Source organism: Stenella coeruleoalba, assembly GCF_951394435.1.
Source record: "Stenella coeruleoalba genome assembly, chromosome: 5".
NCBI classification, from domain to species: Eukaryota; Metazoa; Chordata; class Mammalia; order Artiodactyla; family Delphinidae; genus Stenella; species Stenella coeruleoalba.
In genome coordinates, this window is record NC_137150.1 from 134,758,763 (window position 1) to 134,780,699 (window position 21,937).

The 21,937-nt window shown below is 42.2% G+C and overlaps 1 pseudogene across 1 annotated transcript; it reads left to right on the forward strand.

Moving 5' to 3' along the window:
• The first annotated feature begins 503 nt into the window (after nucleotides 1-503).
• Nucleotides 504-5,689, forward strand: LOC307186421 (DCN1-like protein 2; annotated as a pseudogene). The gene is made up of 3 exons: nucleotides 504-878; nucleotides 5,317-5,526; nucleotides 5,645-5,689. The product of its transcript is annotated as a DCN1-like protein 2 (transcript).
• The last annotated feature ends 16,248 nt before the right edge of the window (nucleotides 5,690-21,937 follow it).

A 21,937-nucleotide genomic window follows, 5' to 3' on the forward strand; every position in this document is an offset into this window, starting at 1 on the left:
CCCACAATTCTTCTTGCCATGCATCAGGGCAATGTTCTTTTAAAACCTTCCTGTCAAAATATCTATTTTTAATCTTTAATCTTAATTTACAAGAAAATGTGTTATTCACAAAAGAACTACTGGCTACAATTTTTCTAACGTATCCTTATGATTTATAGCAGGGGTTGGCAAACTGTGACTTCCAAAGCCAACTGTTTTTGTATGGCCCCTGAACTAAGAATAGTTTTTATATGTTTCAATGGTTGGAAAAAAAAAAAAACCCACAGAAGAAGAAGATTTCATAGCATACAAAAATTATATGAAATTCAGCCCACGGCCCCAGGCGGCGCAGTGCACGCCGGGAATTGGAGTCCCGCTGGCCCGACCTGTCGCTGCCTCCCTGGGCGGGTGTCCCGGGGCCCGGGGGTGGGGGGGGCTGAGGACAGGGACGGGGACGACACAGCCGGACCGGGGCGCCTGCGCAGACGGCCAGGGCTGGCGACAAGCTGAGGAGCGCGGGGAGAATGCATAAGCTTAAATCATCTTAGAAGGACAAGGTCCACCAGTTCATGGCATTTGCTCAGGCTGGTGAGAGAACTGCCATCCACTGCTTAGCGCAAAGTGAGTGGAAACTGGACGTGCCACGGACAGCTTCTTCCAGAACCCGGACTCGTTCCACAAGGACTCCATGAGAACCTACGTGGACAAGAAGCTGGAGCAGCTGTATAACAGACCCACAAGATAAGAATAAAATTGGAATTGATGGAATTCAACAGTTTTGTGATGATTTAAGCCTAGATCCTGCCAGTATCACTGTTTTGGTTATAGCGCGGAAATTCAGGGCTGCGACTCAATGTGAATTTAACAAAAAGGAATTTGTAGATGGCATGACAGAGCCTGGGGTTGGGATAAAACTTCATTCCTACCTTAAGATGTTTCTTACTTGCTGGATGAGTCGGAGAGGGTGGGTCTGCTTCCACTTCTTAAGGCCCTGGAATTCTGTGTTCCTTGTCATATTCAGCTGTGGATGCACATCCCGTGAGTTCTCAGTTCCCCCAACTCCAGCCCAAGGCAGGCAGAGCAGGACGGTATTTAGCAACTGGTATCACATTTCCAGAAGACCTCACAAGATGTCTCAACTAGAGACATTTTGACAAAGAGGAACCAAACAGTATATACATGGAGGGGACAACAAGGAGGGGAAGGTTATGTGTTAATGAATTAAAGAGCAGAGGAAAGGGGGAAGGAAGGAAGGGAGGAGGGAAGGAAGGGAGGGAAGGAAAGGAGGAGGGAGGGAGAGAAGGGAAAGAAGGGAGGAGGGAAGGAAGGAAGGAGGGAGGGAAGGAAGGAAGGAGGGAAAAAGAGGAAGGAGAGGAAGGGAGGGGGAATCTGAAGGACATTTCTTAATGATAAAAGTTTTATTTCATGAGGAGGGTAATAGTTTATTTAAAGCAGAAGTTAACACTGTAAAGAGAAAGATACAAATCTACAAGCAAAGTGGGGAATTCTCACATACATCTTACCAACTGGTAGAATAAGTGGATGAAAAATCAGTAAGGAAATAGAAGATTTGGAAAAGGAAATAGAACACTGCCCTTGATGTTGAAGAATACATATTCTTTTCAAAAAGACATAGAACATTTATAAATATTGACCATAAACTGGGCCATAAAGTAAGCTGCAACAAATTTCAAAGACTTGAAATGAAACAGAGCATGTTTTCTGAGCACAATACAATCAAGCGAGGAATATAACAAAAAGATAGATAGGTTGAAATATGTGTGGCTATTATACCTCTGAATAACACTTGTGTTGAGAAAGAAGGTACAATGGAAATTAGAAAGTATTTTGAATGATAAAACACTACTTATGAAAACTTGCAGGATTCAGCTTCTTAAATGCATATTTTAAAAAGAAAAGTTGAAAATCAGTAAGGAAAGCATCCATCCATTTCTCTCAAAGCAGAGAAAAGAGGAAGAAGTTAAACTCAAAGAGTATAGACAGAAGGAATTAATTTTTTTAAACAGGCAGTAATTTAATGAAATTTTTTAAAAGTTGTAAGTAGAAAGGATTTGTAAAGCTAAAAGCTTGTTATCTGAAGACTTATAAAGTAATGAATAACAAATAACCAATATAGAATGAAGGGGGGACATCACTATAGACCCTACAGATTAAAGGATGAAAGTATTATGAACAACTTTATGTTAGTAAATTTGAAAACCTAAATGAAATAGACAAGTTCTTTAAAAAAATGACAACTTACTGAAATGGGCATGTGAAGAAATAGTTCCGTAACTCTTAAAGAATCTGAACCCATAATTTAAAATCTTTTCAAAGAGAAACCTCTTGGCCAGGATTGGTTCACTGGCACATCCTACCAAGCTTTTAATAAAGAGAATAACACCAATTTCACACCACCTCTTCCAGAGAATAGTACAGGAGGAAGCACTCCCCAATATGTTTTGAGGCCAGCACAACCTAGATAATAAGACCTAGAAAGGACGTTTTGAGAATGGAAAATTACAGGCTGCTCTCAGTCACAAGAATCACAAGATGCCTATGATGAACATAAGGTGCAAATATCCTAAACAAATTTTTAGCAAAATAAATTGAGCCCCCAAAACAAATCAACCAAAAACCAGGATAATTTGTCATGACAAAGTTTGTTGTAGTCCAGGAATGCAAGATTTTTTTAACATTACAAAGTTGGTCAATGTAATTTGTCACAGTAACAGAAAAGTGAGGGGGTGGATATTATCTCAGTGCATAACATGGGACTTTTAAAGCTACAGTAATTAGGAGTACATGGAATTGGGGGCGAGAATAGATGAAAAGGCCAGTGGAGCAGAATGGAAAGCCCAGAAACAAATCCATGTTTACAGGAACACTTGATTTATGGGAAAGGTGGCCCTTTAGAGGAGTGGAGAAGGGACAGCTTTTCAGTAAATGGTCCTGAGAGAATTGGCTAGTCGTATGGAAAAAAAATGCATCTTGATCTCTACCTCACACCGTACATGAAAGTCAGTTCAAGTGGGTTGTAGATCTTGGTGTGAAAGGCTGAAGGCAGAAACCTTTAGAAAATAATGGAGGAGAATATCCTTACGGCCATGCCATAGGGCAGGTTGTAAAACGTCATCAAAAATCACTGTAGAGGTATGGTACTGGCACAAAAACAGAAATATACATCAATGGAACAGGATAGAAAGCCCAGAGATAAACCCACGCACATATGGTCACCTTGTCTTTGATAAAGGAGGCAAGAATATACAACAGATAAAAGACAGCCCCTTCAATAAGTGGTGCTGGGAAAACTGGACAGCTACATGTAAAAGAATGAAATTAGAACACTCCCTAACACCATACACAAAAATAAACTCAAGATGGATTAAAGACCTAAAAGTAAGGCCAGACCCTATAAAACTCTTAGAGGAAAACATAGGCAGAACGCTGTACAACACATATCACAGCAAGATCCTTTTTGACCCACCTCCTAGAGAAATGGAAATAAAAACAAAAATAAACAAATGGGACCTAATGAAACTTAAAAGCTCTTGCACAGTAAGGGAAACCATAAACAAGACAAAAAGACAGAATGGCAGGAAATATTTGCAAATGAAGCAACTGACAAAGGATTAATCTCCAAAATTTACAATCAGCTCATGCAGCTCAACATCAAAAAATCAAACAACCTAATCCAAAAATGGGCAGAAGACCTGAATAAACATTGCCCCAAAGAAGATATACAGATTGCCAACAAACACATGAAAGGATGATTAACATCACTAATTGTTAGAGAAATGCCAATCAAAACTACAATGAGGTATCACCTCACACCGGTCAGAATGGCCATCATCAAAAAATCTACGAACAATAAATGCTGGAGAGGGTGTGGAGAAAAGGGAACCCTCCTGACTGTTGGTGGGAATGTAAACTGATACAGCCACTATGGAGAACAGTATGGAGGTTCCTTAAAAAACTAAAAATAGAACTACCATATGCCCAGCAATCCCATCATGTACCCTGAGAAAACCATAATTCAAAAAGAGACATGTACCACAATGTTCATTGCAGCTCTATTTACAATAGCCAGGACATGGAAGCAACCTAAGTGTCCATCAACAGATGAATGGATAAAGAAGATGTGGCACATATATACAGTGGAATATTACTCAGCCATAAAAAAAGAAACTGAATTATTTGTAGTGAGGTGGATGGACCTAGAGTCTGTCATACAGAGTGAAGTAAGTCAGAAAGAGAAAAACAAATACCATATGCTAACACATATATATGGAATCTAAGAAAAAAATTGGTTCTGAAGAACCTAGGGGCAGGACAGTAATAAAGACACAGATGTAGAGAATGGACTTGAGGATACGGGGAGGGGGAAGGGTAAGGTGGGACGAAGTGAGAGAGTGGCATGGACATATACACACTAGCAAATGTAAGATAGATAGCTAGTGGGAAGCAGCCGCGTAGCACAGGGAGAGCAGGTTGGTGCTTTGTGACCACCTAGGGGGTGGGATAGGGAGAGTGGGAGGGAGGGAGACGCAAGAGGGAGGAAATATGGGGATGTATGTATATGTATGACTGATTCACTTTGTTATAAAGCAGAAACTAACACACCATTGTAGACCAATTATACTCCAATAAAGATGTTAAAAAAATAATCACTGTAGAGAAGACTGATAGAGTGTAGTACACTAAAATAAGAACTTCTGACCAAGAAACAGCATTGAGAGGTGAAGAGGCATCCACGTGAGGGGTTGGGGCCATGAGATACACAACTGACAAAGGCCTGTGTCCCTGATGCGTAGAGAATTCCCACAGAACAACAAGAAAAAGATAACCTAATTGAGAATGGGCAAGAGACTTGACCAAGCCCTTCACCAAAGATGCTTTCCACATGGCCAGTGAAAATACAAGCAGGCGTTCAGCCTCATTCGTGGCAGCGTGCAAATTAGAATACAACGAAATAGGACCTCACACTCACTCTTCCAGGACGGCTCCGGAGCAGTGCTGGTGGGCAGTCAGCTTGGAGAACCGTTTAACAAGACTTATGAAATCATGGGAGGGTGTCTGCCTCGACACATTCACTTGTGTGCCAGGATACATGTACAGAAACCATTTAACAACATTCTTTGTGACCAGAAAACTAGAAACAGCCAAAATATTTACCATCAGTAGCGCATAGAAGTTATAAAATATGAATACGGTGGAGTGCGGCGTGACAGTGGAAACGAGCCAGCCAGAGCCCCACGGTCACACACACAATGTTGGTGCAGAAATCCAGACGCCAAATAGCACACCGGGGGTTCCCACTTGTAAACTTCGAAGCAGGGGTGCAACAGCGCAGAGAAGCCGAAAGCTCTTCTGCCGAGACTGGAGCTGGAGCTTAAGGACACACTGAAGTTCAAGGACTTTTACCAGCTCACCTTCACCTTTGCTAAGGGCCCCGGGGCAGAAGGGACTAGGTGTGCGTGCAATGGACGTTCTTACCTTCTGTGTCGGTCATCCTACGTTTTCACCTCTAAGCAGCACATCGAGAGGGTCCGACTGAGGCAGCAGGCCCTCCGGGGTCAGATCAGGGAGGGGGGCCCAGGCCCTCTGGAGCACCATTTCCTTGTTCCCATGGCCGGGATTGCCCCCCTTTTTTTGTTTTCTCCAGGTTTGTGGGTCTGTGTTGTCATTTGGGCGCTTTGCCCTGCGATGAGCATCTTGTCACACTCTGTGACACTGCCTCTCTCCGGGGTGGCCCGCCCTGTGGACGGGTTTCTTGCCCTGCATGCTACCCACTCATCATGTACCGCCAGGGCCCCGTCAGGAACTTACTGGGACGGATCTGCTTGTAACTCCTTGACCCACTGGAGACTATGGGGCGTCTGCTGCCGTCGAGGGGAGCTGGGGGCAGAGGAGGCACCCGGGGCTGTGAAGGCGCAAGGGCTCTGCGCGTCCCACCAACCCCCCCAGCCCCCACCCCCGTCGCGTGAAGGTCTGTGGGCCCCAGGAGGAGAATGGTCCGCACACGAAGGCTTCCGACCAGGAGGGTCATTTTCCATTTGTCCTGACGTTGGTGAGGATTTGGCCTCAGCGCGGAGCATGGACGAGAAGGATAGGTGAGTCCCCAGTAGCGCGGCCAGGAGAACAGCAAGGGCAGGCTGCCGGGCCTGTGTGTCCCACCCCGGGGGTGGCAGGGGCAGAGCCGCCGGGACAGGAGTGCGCCCAGTGCGCCCAGAGGGCCGGCGAGGGGGCGGGCCGGAGGCGCCAGCCAGGGGCCCTGGCGCCCAGCGAATTTCAGGCGCTGTTGATGGGGTGGGTGCGTAGTGGAGCGCTGGCTTCACGTTCCCGGGAAAGGGCCGCGCTTGGCCTGCTCTCGGAAGAAGCCGTGGCCTGGCGCCCAGCCCGTCCCCGCCGCTGCCTCTGCCCTGGACGCCGCCTCCCTCCCTGTCTTCTGTGCCCGCCTCCTGCACACACACATCCAGCCTCAGGACTGGCCGCAGCGGGCAGTCTCGCTGTCGTCCGCATCTCTTACCTCGTGCCTGGAGAGAAAGGTAGAAACAGGCGTTGATCAAGCAGGTTTAGAGCCCACCCTCCCCTGTCCCGTGTGGTCACAGCTCCTGGCCCGGCCGCCTGCCGTGACCTGAGAGCCCAGGGACGGTGCCCGGGGCGCAGCGGCCCAGAACTCCGGCTCAGTCTCACTGTTGCAGCCGGTGGGGACGGGTCTGTCTGGGCCCGTTCGTCCGCTAGGGTCACCCTGCTGGCCTCGGGCCACCTTCTCCTCCTCGGCTTTCTCCTCCGAGCCCTGGGGTCTGTCCTCAACAGCCTTCCCGTCTCAGGACCCACCTGTAGCCAGCGTTGGGGCCGGGGTGCTCCGCCCTGCATGCATCTTGCATTTTACGGTGTTACGTCTTGGTTTACGTGCTTTGTACCACGCGGGTACCTTGTACGAGGGAAGTTCACCGCAATTTGGACACCCATAAAAGACGCATGGCTCGATTTCAGCACACATGACTTCAGCTCCGGTTTGAAAAGCAGCAAACGTTGGCCAGAAAGGGTAGCGGCTCCTCATGCAGCGTTGCCTCGTCTGGTTCCGCCGAGGTTGGAGCCGTCGAGGACGTTCGCTCCCGCGTGGAAGCGAGAGGCTTCTTGCCCAGGAAGCAACTGTGGCGCATCCTGCAGGGTCACCAGGCTCGAGTGTGGCTTCGTCCAGGCCACTGGCACGGTCATCGAGGGTGTTGGGCCGTTGGGAAGACCTCAGGCCGTGAGCTTTGCTCTCACGGTGACAGGACAGGCGCCGAGTTCAGCTCCTGCGCCTGCGCCCCCCGCCCCCCAGAATCACTCTGCCCTCCGCCGACGCGTTCCATGCAGCCTTGATTCTGTGTTCGAGGTATCATAGCAACACCTCCTTCAGCCTGAAGATGTCTGCTCTTCGGGAACCTCGCGCACACCCGGAGGAGGTACAACTGCACTGTCACCTCCGCTGCGCCAGCATCCGGGGGCTGCCAGTTGAAGCAGGATAGCGGCGGGATTGGCGTTTGGGGGCTGCAGCGACACCCCCCCCCAGTGGGGAGGGGACACCTGGGGAGGGGGGAGTGCCGGGAGCCTCATCTTGTCCTGGGCCCGTTCCCTTCCCCCGTCACCTGCTGTGCCATCTGGGGTGGCAGCTCTTGGGGGCTGCCGGTGTCTCTACAGTCTGAGTGATGGTTTCTACTTCAATAGTGTTAGGAGGGCGAAGAAAATATATAAATGTCACTGGAGCTGTGCCACCCGGAAAGGTGATGGGTGGATGCCCCACTGTGCTCCTGGACGCGGTGGGGGGGTGGGGCATGGCTCACCGTTTTTTCTTTTTAACTTTTTCCCATTACCTGATTTTCCCTCAATAATAGTCCCTGAACAAGAAATACAGCTTCCCGTGCTTTTCTAAAGTTTGGCTGGGAGAGGGAAAGGTAAGCTGGGACAAAGTGAGAGAGTGGCATGGACATACACACACTACCAAATGTAAAATAGATAGCTAGTGGGAAGCAGCCGCATAGCCCAGGGAGATCATCTCGGTGCTTTGTGACCACCTAGAGGGGTGCGGTAGGGAGGGTGGGAGGGAGACGCAAGAGGGAGGAGATATGGGGATATATGAATATGTATGGCTGATTCACTTTGTGATAAAGCAGAAACTGACACACCATTGTAAAGCAATTATACTCCAATAAAGGTGTTAAAAATAAAATAAAATAAAATTTGGCTTAAAAGAATTATATGAAATTCAAATTTCAGGGTTTATAAATAAAGTTGTGTTGGAATACAGCTATACTCATTGGTTTCCTATTGACTGTGGTTGCTGTCATGTGATAAGGGTCAAGTTGGATACTTGTGACATCTAACCCTATAGGGAAAATGTTTGCCACCCCTTGATTTAGAGCATTTGAAAACAAGTAGAAGTTTGCAGAAAGACTAGGTACAGTTTATTAAAGCATTTAGAATATGCCAGGCAATGCAGTAAGTGATTTGGTTGATTTTTGAAAAATACAGCAACCTCATAAAGTAGGTAGTAGTATCAGGCCCAATTTTTGAGATAAGGAAACTCAGGCTTGCCCAGGACATGGCCCTCAGGCTTGCCACACCACAGAAAAGTGGTAGAAGCAGGATTTGATTCCAGGGTTCTCTGATACAGAGCCTGTGCCTTTAACCTCTGCTCCAGAGCACTAACCTTCCCCCATACCTCACTTAAAAGACGGGGATCCTTTCTGCAAAGCAGAAAGGTTCAATCTGCCTTAGGAATTACCAACAGAGTGATTTATGACTTCAGGACTATGAACGGTAACTCAAATTGACTTATTCAGCTTGAATCCACCCATCTACAGAATGTGTAACACAAAAGAGAAAAGTTAAAGAAAGTTATATATTTAAAGTAGCAAACAATATATCACCACACTGCAGACACAGAATGGTTCCACAAAGCACCCACCGATGGGTCTCCATTCATGACCAAATTGTCACCAGTACAGAGTAAAATTAAAAATAATGAAGACAACAAACTGAGTTTGACATGGAACTAAATTATTCAGCTTAAAGCTAATCCTTTATTGTGAGATTATATCCTCTCAAATTTTTAGTGTAAAATATATTCTCTGTTATGAATAATCATGCTATACCATAAGGTTTTTTTTACTTAATGTACTTACTTGACAAAAAAAAATGTAGACAACTCTATTTTGGTCCTTTATCTATTTTTTTAATGTCTTGGTCTGTGGAAATCTTAGTCTGGGAATCTCTGGTTTACATGTCCTTTGACCCAGTAATTCAACTTCTAGGAAATGATCTTCCAGAAATAATGTATGCCATAAGAAAAAAAAATGTAAGCAAAAACATACAGTGCAGCATTATTTGTAGAAAGCAAAATCTCAAAATAAAATTATGGAATACTTAAATTATCATAGGACAGTACAGTCATATGATGAAATAGAATGTGACCATCAGAAATCCCTTGTGTAATTTATCTAATGATGTGGAAAATGCTCATATATAATGTTAAGAGGAAAAGAAAGAAATAACACACATATATAATATGATCGCAACTTCATGAAAATTAAATGTACAATCATAATATATGAAAACAAAGCCTAAATGTACTTACAGTTAGGTATTTTTTTAGATCAAGAATATTTTCTTCAACTATCTTCTTTTCTAATTAGCCTGACCTTTTTTCATAAATACCCATAATTGCATGTGAAATCTGTTTTTTGGCCCTTTGCCTTTCACTTTCTCTTCCATCCTTCTTATCCTTGTGTCCTTAACGTCTGTATTCTAGAACTCACTGCTATTCTTGGCAGTGTCAATTCTGCAGTGAACAGTGGGTAATTAAGCTTTTGATCCTACTTGATGTTTTCTTTCTTTCCAATACTTCCTGTTCCATCTAGGTATCTATTTAGGTCACTATCATCTCAGCACAGCTTTTAGCTGCTGCCTTGGAGAGACCATATATTTTTGCATCCCAATTGCTAAATTATTTTCTTCTGGTTACCTTGGTAAACAGTGTTTAGAAGGCTTCCTCGGAATACATTCCTCAGAATGACACGCCTTTCCTCTGGACCTAGAGTAATTATTGTAGGTTGTGTTTTATCCAGTTTATTCCAAACAGAAGAGAGATCTCAGCAGACCCAGTGTTTGCTGATGGGAATAGGTGGCCCTCGCCCCGTGCTTCTCTCACCGTCCACATGATCAGCCCCTTCTCCGATCCACGGCCGGAGGACTGGGTGACCTCGGACCCTGTTCCCAGTGTGCGGCTGTGTTCCCTTATTAGGAACTGAAGTGAGATCTACCCTATTGGGGTCTCTGCCACCAAGAACCAATGATGAGAGCAGATTTCCTGGGCTGAAGGCCACCAGGCCTCTTAGGGTGCCCACTTAAACTTTTTCATCCATCTTCACTGTAACAAGTTGAGTTGCATCCTCCAGAAACCCCTATGTTGACATCCTAACCCCCAGTAGCTTAAAATGTGGCCTTCTTTGGAAATGTGACCTTCTTTGGAAATAGGGTCATTGCAGATATAATTAGTTAAAATAAGATAAGGTCCTTAGGGAGGCCTAAATCCATTATGGCTGGTATCATTATAAAAAGGGGAAATTTGGAAACACACACACACACACACGGAGAACACCATGTGAAGATGAAAGCAGAGATCAGTGTGATGATCTTCTACAAGCCAAGGACTCCAAGACTGCCAGCAACCTTCAGACCAGAGGAGAGGGATGGAACAGACTCCCCCTTACAGCCTCAGAAGGAATCAACCCTGCTGATACCTTGATCTAGGACTTCTGGTCTCCAGAACCACAAGACAATAAATTTCTGATGTTTAAGCCACCCATTGTGTGGTGCTACGTTCCAGCAGCCCTAGCAAGCTACGCACTTACCTAAGCCCCTCTACCCTCTGTGATCAGGCCTTGGTCAACTGAGGCCAGATCACAGCTGAGGCCTTTCCCCAGCTCCATTCCCACCAACTAACAATTCCTTACATACACTGTACTGCTTCTCTACTCCCACAGGCTCTCCTCTGCCTGGAATCCACCCGCAATCCTCACCCCGACCCTTTACACCCTTGCCGCGCTTGTCCCTTCCTGACTGGAAGATTCAGCCCAGAAGTCCAGGACCACCTCCTCCAGAAAGCCTTAGCTGGGTTAGATGCCTTTTCTAAGATGACCAACCGCCTTCATTTGTCTGAGGCTGAAGAGGTTTCTGTACTTTCAGTGCTAAAAACAAGAAGGTCTTGGGCAAACCAGGACAAGTTGGTGACCGTACCTTTCTCAGGGTTCCCATAATTCCCTGCACAAAACTTTCTACATTTTTTTCTTCCTAAACTTATATTAGGATGATCTGATCTGATCAGACCCACACTAGATCACATGCTCCTTCTGAGCAGTGTTTCCTGACACCCGTATCCCCAGCACTTCAACATAGCAGGTGCTCTGTTAAGGTTTCTAAATGAATGAAAGATTAAAAACTTGCCAAATCGCCTCAGGGTTACCCTGGCACAAATGCAGTTATCCATTCATTTACTCAACATGCATCCATGAACCGCTATGCTCCAGGAACCATTCTCCACTTGTAGCTTTTACATCCTCCTTGACTAAGGAACCAAAGACCTCAAAGTAACATGACTCTAGAAATGTCCTATGAAATACCTACTTTGTTTAATAGATGTGCCAAAAGTAAACCATGACTGCTTAGTACACTAACAAAGTCATTTTCCAACAGTCAAAATCCAAAATTGATAAGTTCCTTGGAAGACTGAACTTCATCTAATTGTTGTTTAATTGTTACAAGTTTTGTTAATTAAGTCTAGCCTTCACACCAGAAGTTGCTCTAAATCCCCCTTTTTAATTGATAGCATACAAATAGAAAAATGATTAATAAGAATACTTTCCTGAGAAATGATTATGTAGCATTGTGGAATACCTCTGTTTTAAGTCAATAGTGAACATCTTTACAATGTAACTGTAGTCCTCCAAAGGCATTGTGAATATCTATTAGCATTTTACTGAATGAAAAGACCTTTTTCTGTTATAAAAAATTCTGCAAGGAATATCATTTTAAGAATATGTTTTTGTACATCCTGATTGATTCCTTTAGAATAAGTTCTTAAGAGTGGGATTTTTCAGGTCAAAATACATTTTGGAATTCCTTGGATTTAATTATTCCATATATTTTTCTAGCCTTGGAAGACAATAAAAATATTGACTGACAATAATGGTCTTCTTGTATGAACTTGTATGGATACTTTTCATTCTTTAAGTTTCACAGTTCACAGTTTCATTTAATTTGAAAGGTAATTTCATTGCAGGTCAAGAATCTTTTTGATGACAAGATGTTTATTTTTACCTAAAAGAGGATTACAGTGAAGATGTTCCTTCTTAAGTTAAGTACAAAAGTTCTCTCTCTATTTACATTGTTTAGCAGAAAAATAGTTTGAAAATGTAGGGTGGAGACAAGTTGAATGAGCTAAAAGTACCAACGGTATTTTAGCTGTCTCACTGAAGAGACATTCCAAAATCTTGCAGCACAAGAAATACTTTGAAAGTCGGCCTTAAACTTAATCCCATAGGAGGGAGACTTGGCAAGCAAGTCAGCATCTTTCTTGTAACCCTAACAAGTTCACAGATTCCAGTAAGCTTCCATGCATTTTGCAATCCAGATTCTACCCCATGAATCTTTCTTTCTTTAGAGTTTATGCAATTTTCTAATTTTCCTAAAACATCATACAAATCCTCTAACTGGTATATATCTTTCAATCATAAAAGTGCCATTTCGATTTATAGTCTCCGAAATCAATAAAGTCTCCCCTCCCCAAGTAAAAGGGAGAAGGATCTGGAATCACTTAATGAAATGTACCTAATAATAATATGACAACAACATGCCACGTTATCATAGCTCAAACTAAGCTGACACAGCCTGGGCAGGACTTGGCTATCTTTGAAACAAAATCACATTCTTCAGGAAGTGGTGTTGGTAACTCAATAAGCAGCAGCTGTTCCTGGATCTTTGAAAAAAATGTTTCATCATTTGAACGGTGTTCTGTATCCAGCTCTATGCCCCATTATAACTGAGGGCCAACATGGAAAACTCTAGTTTTTCTAATGATTGGAAAACCTCTGGGCTAATAAATACACGAAAAAGTTTTTTTGCTCTTAATCTGAGGAGCCTATCTCAATTTCGATATACTTTGTTCAAATCAATTTCTCTGTAATGTTAATTTGCACTTATTACCCAGAAATTCCATGCACATAAAATGATTGCTCCATTCCCTCCAATCTTAATAATGAGTGATCCATTCCTGCACCATTTTAAAAGCTTTCTAAAGACCCTTTTAAAATGAAAGGTGATATCACTGAATGTAATGTTTATTTACAAGATATTATGATCCAAGGCTTCCAGAATGCTCAGTATAAATGCACTGCATTTAATAGAAATTTGATCCCATCAATTTTACATGATCCCAACAAGGAGAGTGTAGAATTCTAATAATGCTAATGAGAATTTGATATTGACAGAAGATTCATTTATAAATAAAAATGGCCAGAAAGATGATTAAATCAGACGATGGTTTGTCGATACCCATCTAACATTAGGTCTCACTATCAAGATGAACAACCACACTTTCAGTAACATCAGTAAATAGCAATTATGATTCCTATGCTGTACTTATGTAGCACTTTCATCGGTGGACCTATAAAGAGATGTATTAAAATATCTTCAGACTCTTTGACAGCCTGGGCTTGAAGTATCTACTTCCAGGAGAAATCTAAATCAACATCACATCATTGTGCTGAAATGGCTTTAGTCGTGTTTGCTCAAATGTCCGAAGATCTCATGCTGTGTCCACACAGATGACCTGGCCGTGAGACTGTGTGGCACAGACCGGATCATGCTTCTAGTCTGATTCTCTCTTATGCCCTATTTCTCCCAAGGTATCTATAGAGCTGAGAGGTTTAGATCAATCCAAACATTTGTTGAAATGCATATGCTTAATCCCTTAATTGAAATCGCTGGAGTTTTCTACCCATCTCTAAGGAAAAAGGCAGAACAGCAAACTCATTCTAAAATAATCTAGCTTTGGAAGTAGAAATACAAATGGAGTGACAATTTATACATGACTGTATGTTCTCATCAATTTTGACAGGATATGCCTGTCACAGACAATATTGTAAAACTTTGTATCAGCCTGCCATTATTATGCCTCTTCCACTGGCATCTGATAGAATGACTAGCAGCCCCCCTCACCCCCCAGCACCAAGGGTTTAACTACTTAGTAATAGATGAGGAAACTCACCCATAAGTCTGTCCAGGTCTGATTTTCACCATTCTCCCATAAGAGAGACAGAATTTTGAACAAGCTGATAGGACAGCTAATAATATTCCGGCAGGAAAACAAACGAAGAAATGTGTGATGAATGAAAATGAAACAAATTGGCCAAAGGGGACTCAGAGAACACACAAGTGTGGAGAGGGCCATGATGTAGAAAAGGGTGAAATTCAATCCATCCCGAGGAGGCAGAGCTAGAGCCAGGACAAGGACACGAGCTGGGGGACATTTCCGTTCCCAGTGACAAAACAAAAGTCATGACTGTCCAACGGACTCACCTGGGTGGGAATGAGAAAGGAGAGAAGGGATGGGGGTAATGACTATGTAATTCATGAATTCCATCAGTGGTTCTTAAGTACGTATTCTGCCTTGGGCACGATGCAAGATGCTGGAGATCCAATGCTGAGAAAAGGTAGACATGGTATATGCCCTGCGAGGCAGATAGGGCTCTGGTCATCACACTCATAAATGGAACCACGTCTGTACTTTGAAAAAGTCACGGGCTGTCAAATGGAGAGTGGATTGGATGGGACCAGAGAGTATTCAAGGAGATCGGAAGGGTGCTTCCCTAATAGGATGTCAGATTACTACTAAGCCTATAATTTTAATGTCTTGAGACTTCTGTATCTGGAATCCATGAACTTTCCTTTATTTGCTTATGTAATTTAGTCAATATTCAATGTGCGAAATGGCATTTTGAAAGTAGACATTCTGTTTGTTATTGTTATTATCAATTCCAACTTTTCAGTGCCTCTCATATCACTGTTTTTGTTGTCAACGATATTTCCTTTCTACTTCAGGAATATTGTTCTATATTCTTAGCTATGTGAGGATAATATAATTGAACTTTGTGACAAGTTAGTCTATCAATTATCAAAATAATCGTCAGAGAAGATAATATTTATTTATTTATACTAATTGTTGTTTTTAATATTCTAGCTGCAAGCCAGATTTCACAAAATCACAAAATAAAGGTAACCTGGAAAAAAAAAGCTGTTTGGAAAGCCTGCAAAACTTATGAAGAACTTAAATTTTCTCAGCTCCATATTTACATCATTTCTTGAATACATTAATTAAGCCAGGCCACAGTAGCTTTCCCATAATGTCATCTTAAAAATAAATGTGGGGGCTTCCCTGGTGGCGCAGTGGTTGAGGGTCCGCCTGCCGATGCAGGGGACGCGGGTTCGTGCCCCGATCCGGGAGGATCCCACATGGCGCGGAGCATCTGGGCCCGTGAGCCATGGCTGCTGAGCCTGTGCGTCCGGAGCCTCTGCTCCGCAACGGGGGAGGCCACAGCAGTGAGAGGCCCGCGTACCGCAAAAAAAAAAAAAAAATGTGTTTAGAAAGCCTTTCAGGAAGAGTTTGGAGAAGTAAAACAGGAGTTTCTATAATTCAAAGATATTTTCTATAAGTGTCCAGATAACAACGTCAGTAATTTTCTGGGGCTAGCTGTTAAACCCTGTGAGTGAATTTTATTACTCCCTGTTAATGATTGGTCTTTTTTCTTCTACAGAAGATACATATGTAAAGCTATTAGTATTTCTTCTTTTCTTTTCTACAGTGATTTATTTTGTGGTTTAACTCAGTCACTTACAACAAGCAAAACAATCTAAAGTGGGCTTTTTGTTTTATATGTACACATGTGTCTATAGGTACATTAAGCCTTTGTTGGGGTGGAAGGCAGGAAGAAATAGGAGGAAACTTTAAAGTAAAGGAACAGGATGAATCCCACTATAGCATCAGGAGAAAGGGATGGAAACTTCTTCAGGAAGAGTATGGTAGAACCAAGTAGTTCTGTTTTTGTATGAGCTTCCCCACGGTATGAGTCTAATTTGACATTTGACATTTTGACAATCAAAAACAAAAAAAAGATTAGCCAACAAAAACAAAAACATACACATATACTACTGGGATTACTCTGTGAGGGGTTAGAGCTGTCAGTTGTGCAAGTCTGATCTAGTACTTAAAAAAAGCAGACATGCAGTGCTTGGGCAAGTCTCCCACCTTCCAGCCACACTGTGGGAACTTAGATATAAACAAAAGCTGGGAGCCTCTGTAGTTGCAGGGGGACCTGTGAAAAGATGATGCCCTCTTCCTTGGAGATAATGCTCGTTATGCAGGTACATTCATTCATCCTTCATTCATTCTTCAAATCTCTCTTGAGTACTTCTGATGTGCCAGGCACTGCGTCAGTAACTCTGCCGTATTTCTATGGGGTGAATGAAGCGAATTACATTGACCCCATTTCACAGCTGTGGAAAGGGGGCAATGAAAGGCGGAAGGACTTGATTTGCGAAGAAGCAACAAAGGCAAAACTAAAGTCAGCTTCCTGGATTTCTTGTCCAGTTTTTGTTTGGTTTGGTTTGGCTTAGAGTCGTGGTTCCCCAGCAGGGGAACAGCGGTTGCCAGTGCGGGGCACAGTGGGCAATGTCTGTGTACATTTGCGATTGTCATAAGGAGGGGAAGGGAGGACCACTGCGTCTGGTGGATAGAAGCCAGGGATACTGCTCAGCATCTTACAGCGCACCAGACACCCCGTAGCAAGGAACGATTGGGATCAAAATGTCAACAGTGCTGCAGTTTAGAAACCCTGGTTCAGAAGGAGCATTTGGAAATTTTAGCTGATGAACCAGAATTTATTTACCCTATCTGGGTAACAAGAAACATTAAGAAAAACAAAAGGTGAATTTCTTCCAAGCTGAAGTTGATACAACTGTTTGATTCTCATAAATGAGTCTAAATCCAAGTTCCCTTTTTTAAAAAGAAGTGCTTATTTTGCAGACAGAATTTTTTTTTAAAATTCCACAGTGTGGCTACCCACTGTCACCACAAGCAGTACCATTCTTATCTGTCAGTGATGGCCTCTTGGTATGCAGTTACAAAATGTACAGACAACTTTTCTCACTGTTATGTTAGTACATTCAATCCACTTGTGGTTTTCCAAATGAAACTCTGCTGCTATGAAAGTCACCCATTTAATGAAGTGTATTTACTGTATATTAGTAAGAGTCTGTAGCTCAAGAAGACTGCATTGGGAGCGAAATCAACACCCTCACATTCAAGTACCCCCTCTTCCTTACTCAGTGAGATGTTTGTGTAAGAAGCCAACTGGAAATTCCTAGTGGTAGGGCCACTACCTTGATGATATTAAAAGATCTGGGGAACATTCACTGTGTTTGCCTTGCATCTTTCGTTCTTAAATGCTTGTATTCTAACCTCTTGTGGGAGGTAAGCTGGGGCAAGACCTGACATCACTATTTGCTGAACCTGTCACAGGGCAAGGCACTCAAGTACAAAGATCAAATGGCTTACTTCTACAGGTTTCCTGGCTGGGACAATATTGACTTCGTTGTTTACTTCACCGTCAAAGTCACAGTAACATCATTAGGTCATGATTATAAGCAGTTCCCCAGTATGAATGTTTCGAAGTGCTATTGTCACATAATTTTGAAAATAAATTATAGACATGATTTGCACCTCAAATCTCCATCATCATTTAAGTAAACGCTCAACTGAGGCACTTTACATGTCTGCTAAAAAGTCATGTCCAAGAACAATTTTCTTATTAATAATCATGATATAAAGAAAAATGTAAACAAGAATATCATAATTTCTTTCAAGCATGCCGTATAGTTTTCTCTAAATGACAGAACGAAAAACCTTAGTCTTCAAGAATCTCATGAATTCATCTCACTCTTTGCACCAACACACTGATCTTTGTCTTCTCCAGTGTCTAATTGGATCTAACAATTGTGTTTATTTGGGACAAAAAGTGAGTATGTTTGAGTTTCTAAGTTTGTTCTCCCACAGGGGCATGGACATATGTATCTTTCCTTCTCAAAGATAGCAGTTGCGTACAATGTACACAAATATTTTTAAGTGTTTCACAGCACAGTGACGTTATTTTATGGAACTAACCGTGGTGTGTAGGGGTGAGCGAGACTCTGTAAAAAGTATGTGTGATGAAGCAACAGAGGAGAAAAGTAGAGCAGAAGCCACTTTGTTGACATTAAAATAGTTTCTATTTCAGGGCCATCAGTCAACTTCATCATGTCTAGAGGGGGTTCAACATCAAACAAACCAAACGGAGCCTGGACCACATCCTGAGAGCTTGGCGTGGATTCCTGGGCTCATCCCATACAGGGGGTAAGCGGGGAGCGCTGGCATCCACTGGAGACAGCTAAAACTTTGAGGAAGTTCAGATATGGCTCCAGGTCCTTTATAACTAAGAGTTGATTTAGACTCTAAAAGAAGATGATGGGAATACCCTGAGAAAACCATAATTCAAAAAGAGTCATGTACCTCAATGTTCATTGCAGCTCTATTTACAATAGCCAGGACATGGAAGCAACCTAAGCGTCCATCAACAGACAAATGGATAAAGAAGATGTGGCACATATATACAATGGAATATTACTCAGCCATAAAAAAATAAACTGAATTATTTGTAGTGAGGTGGATGGACCTAGAGTCTGTCATACAGAGTGAAGTAAGTCAGAAAGAGAAAAACAAATACCATATGTTAACACATATATATGGAATTCAAAAAAAAAACCCCAAAACTGGTTCTGAAGAACCTAGGGGCAGGACAGGAATAAAGACGCAAAGGTAGAGAATGGACTTGAGGACACGGGGAGGGGGAAGGTTAAGCTGGGACGAAGTGAGAGAGTGGCATGGACATATATACACTACCAAATGTAAAATAGATAGCTAGTGGGAAGCAGCCGCATAACACAGGGAGATCAGCTCGGTGCTTTGTGACAGCCTAGAGGGGTGGGATAGGGAGGGTGGGAGGGAGGGAGATGCAAGAGGGAGGAGATATGGGAACATATGTATATGTATAGCTGATTCACTTTGTTATACAACAGAAACTAACACAACATTGTAAAGCAATTATACTACAATAAAGATGTTAAAAAAAAGATGATAGGATTACAGAAGTGATATTGATATGAAATTTAATCTCTTAAGCATTCACTAAGCACTACAAACATTGGTTGCGTACCTGCAAGCAGTTATTGAGCACCCAATCTCTTCCTGGAACCATTTTATGCACTACAGATGCAGAGAGGAAAATGTACAGCTCCTGTTGTCCTCTCACAGGAGCTCACAGTCCACTGGGGAGACTAAGGTGTAAACAAGTAACTACAAGACGTTGTGAGCCAGAGGGGAGAGCTGTACACAGAAGGGGAGCGAGCAGAAGATGAGGAACTGCAAACTCAGCCTAGAAAAGGTGATGTTTAAAGTTCTCAAGGATGACAAAGAGTGCAATACTTGGATAGAGAGGGTGCTCAGAGAGAGCAGAGATAACAGGGTATAAAGTACCTAAGTCAATTTCACAACAGTTTATGGAGGACTCTTCACTAAGAAGACTGTGCAAAGGAACAAAGGAAGGGAGGTGCTGTCTCCAGGGAACTTTCTATCTCCTACTTCAAAGTATATATGTTTGTAACTCCTTGAGATTACAAGCATGTGAAATGTACACTAATTACCCTTGCTTTCAATTCATTGCGTTTTATCTTCTATTATGCTTGTAGACGTGCTTACAAATCCTGCCAAATGTGAAAGAAATCTCCCAAAAAAGATAAAGCAGTGATCCCAATAGATACATAACCAAATGATATGCAGAAGTACAAGATGAAATTCAGCTGATGATCACAGACATGGGAAAAAGTTCAATCTCATTAGTAATTAAAATATACATTAAAATGACATAACTTTCTGTTTATTGTATTACCGTACATTTTACAAAGCATTAATATCTTAACCTGAGGAGACTCTGGTGAACTTGCATGCTCACATGTGGCACTTGGACTATATATCTTTAGATTCTTGACCCCCAAAGAAAGAGGGGGCAGGGGAACCTCTATGCACAGAATTATTCATCATTAATTATTTAATAAAATACAGAAGCAAACTGAATTTCCAAAATTAATGGGAAAGTTAAATCATGCTTCATTATTTAAATAGGTTATGGCATTATAATTAAAGTTAATAATTATAAAACCTCTTGCCACAGGGAAACATTTTCAATATGATTACTCTAAAAAGGGTTAGAAAATGGCATATACAGTATGATTTCAACCACATAAAATATTTATGTATCTAGAGAAGAATCAGAAGGGAATACGCAAAAATAACAGCTAATATTAAGTAAAGGGTTTTTGGTATCTTGAGTCCTCAGACTTTCTGTTAATTTTTTTTTTAGCAATGCTAGCAGAATGGTAGAATTTGAATCGTTTAATAAACTCCACAATAATGGGACAATACACAGCACTATGAAAAAACAGTCTTGGTAACTTGAAGAGCCTCACATTAACGTGAAAAATATACAAGCATATAAGATTAAAAAGCAAATTGTAATAGGGAAGAACAAATCTGACTCCATATTGGATCTGTTTCTTTTACTTTAACCTTTGTATTCTCTTGTTTTTGCTACAAGTTAAGAATGTCGCCTACAGCCTAAAAGATACAGGATAGCCCATTCTCAAGACTCTGACTTTTAAAGGTATAACACTTTTTCCTCTCATATAGACATAAAAAGTTACAGAACAGAGAATAACATTTGTCTTGTTGGAGGTTCACAGGAACATTATGATTTGAGCTAGGTGGACAAATTCAAGAACAAAGGATTCTGACACCAAGAAGTCTGCAACAACCAACCACTCCCCTCCCCTTTTAGTATAAAAGAAGCTTGAATTTAACTCAGATAAGGTGGTTCTTTGGGACACTAGTCCACCATCTTCTCAGTCTGCTGGCTTTCCAAATAAAGTCACTATTCCTTGCCTCAACAACTCGTCTCTTGATTTATTGGCCTTTTGTGTGGCAAGCAGTCCGAGCTTGGACTCAGTAACAAAATTATCATTTTGTGGGGAGGGCATATTCATTCCACATTCTGCCTTGAGTAAAGTTGCAAACTGTCATTACAGTACCTCATCCTACTTATTAGTTTGAACATGATGGCAGAACATGGTCATCTAAATTACCCATTTACTTTGTAACTGGAATTAAAAGCTCTTTTTTAGGGAACTCAAGATGTCATGAGGCAGAGTCAGGCTGTGGATTGATTCTGTAGCTTAGAACATTTCCACTGAAGCGTTTGGCCTGTGAGACGTCTAAGTAGATTAGTTGAATGTAGAAATGCATTATTTATTATTTAACACTTAGTGAAATCAATCAGTGAGCTAGGTTTAATAATGATTTCTTTTAGACACTCACCGATGAATAAGAATTAGGTAAGCATAAGCCAATCATTATTTGGAAGGTTTATCAAGTTTCAAAATCAGAACATTTTTTTTTTGAAGAGGTAATTATGATCTTCCCTTTGAACATTGGAAAAGATAAGCCTTATGTTATGTATGGAAACTCTGAGAATTAGACCTGTTTAGACAAGGAATGGGAGGGGATCCCACGATGTCAATGGAGGTCTTTTCTAATCAGGGCTCTGCTTCTGATTCCTGCAGATAAATCTAGGGGACAGATCATAGGAACACATTAGCTGACCTCAGAACTCCGGATGGTGACTGCTAATTACTTTAGAATTGAAGGAAGGTCCTTCCTATTTCAGATGTCTGGATTGCTGGAAAAGCTAAATTTACAAAATCTGATCTA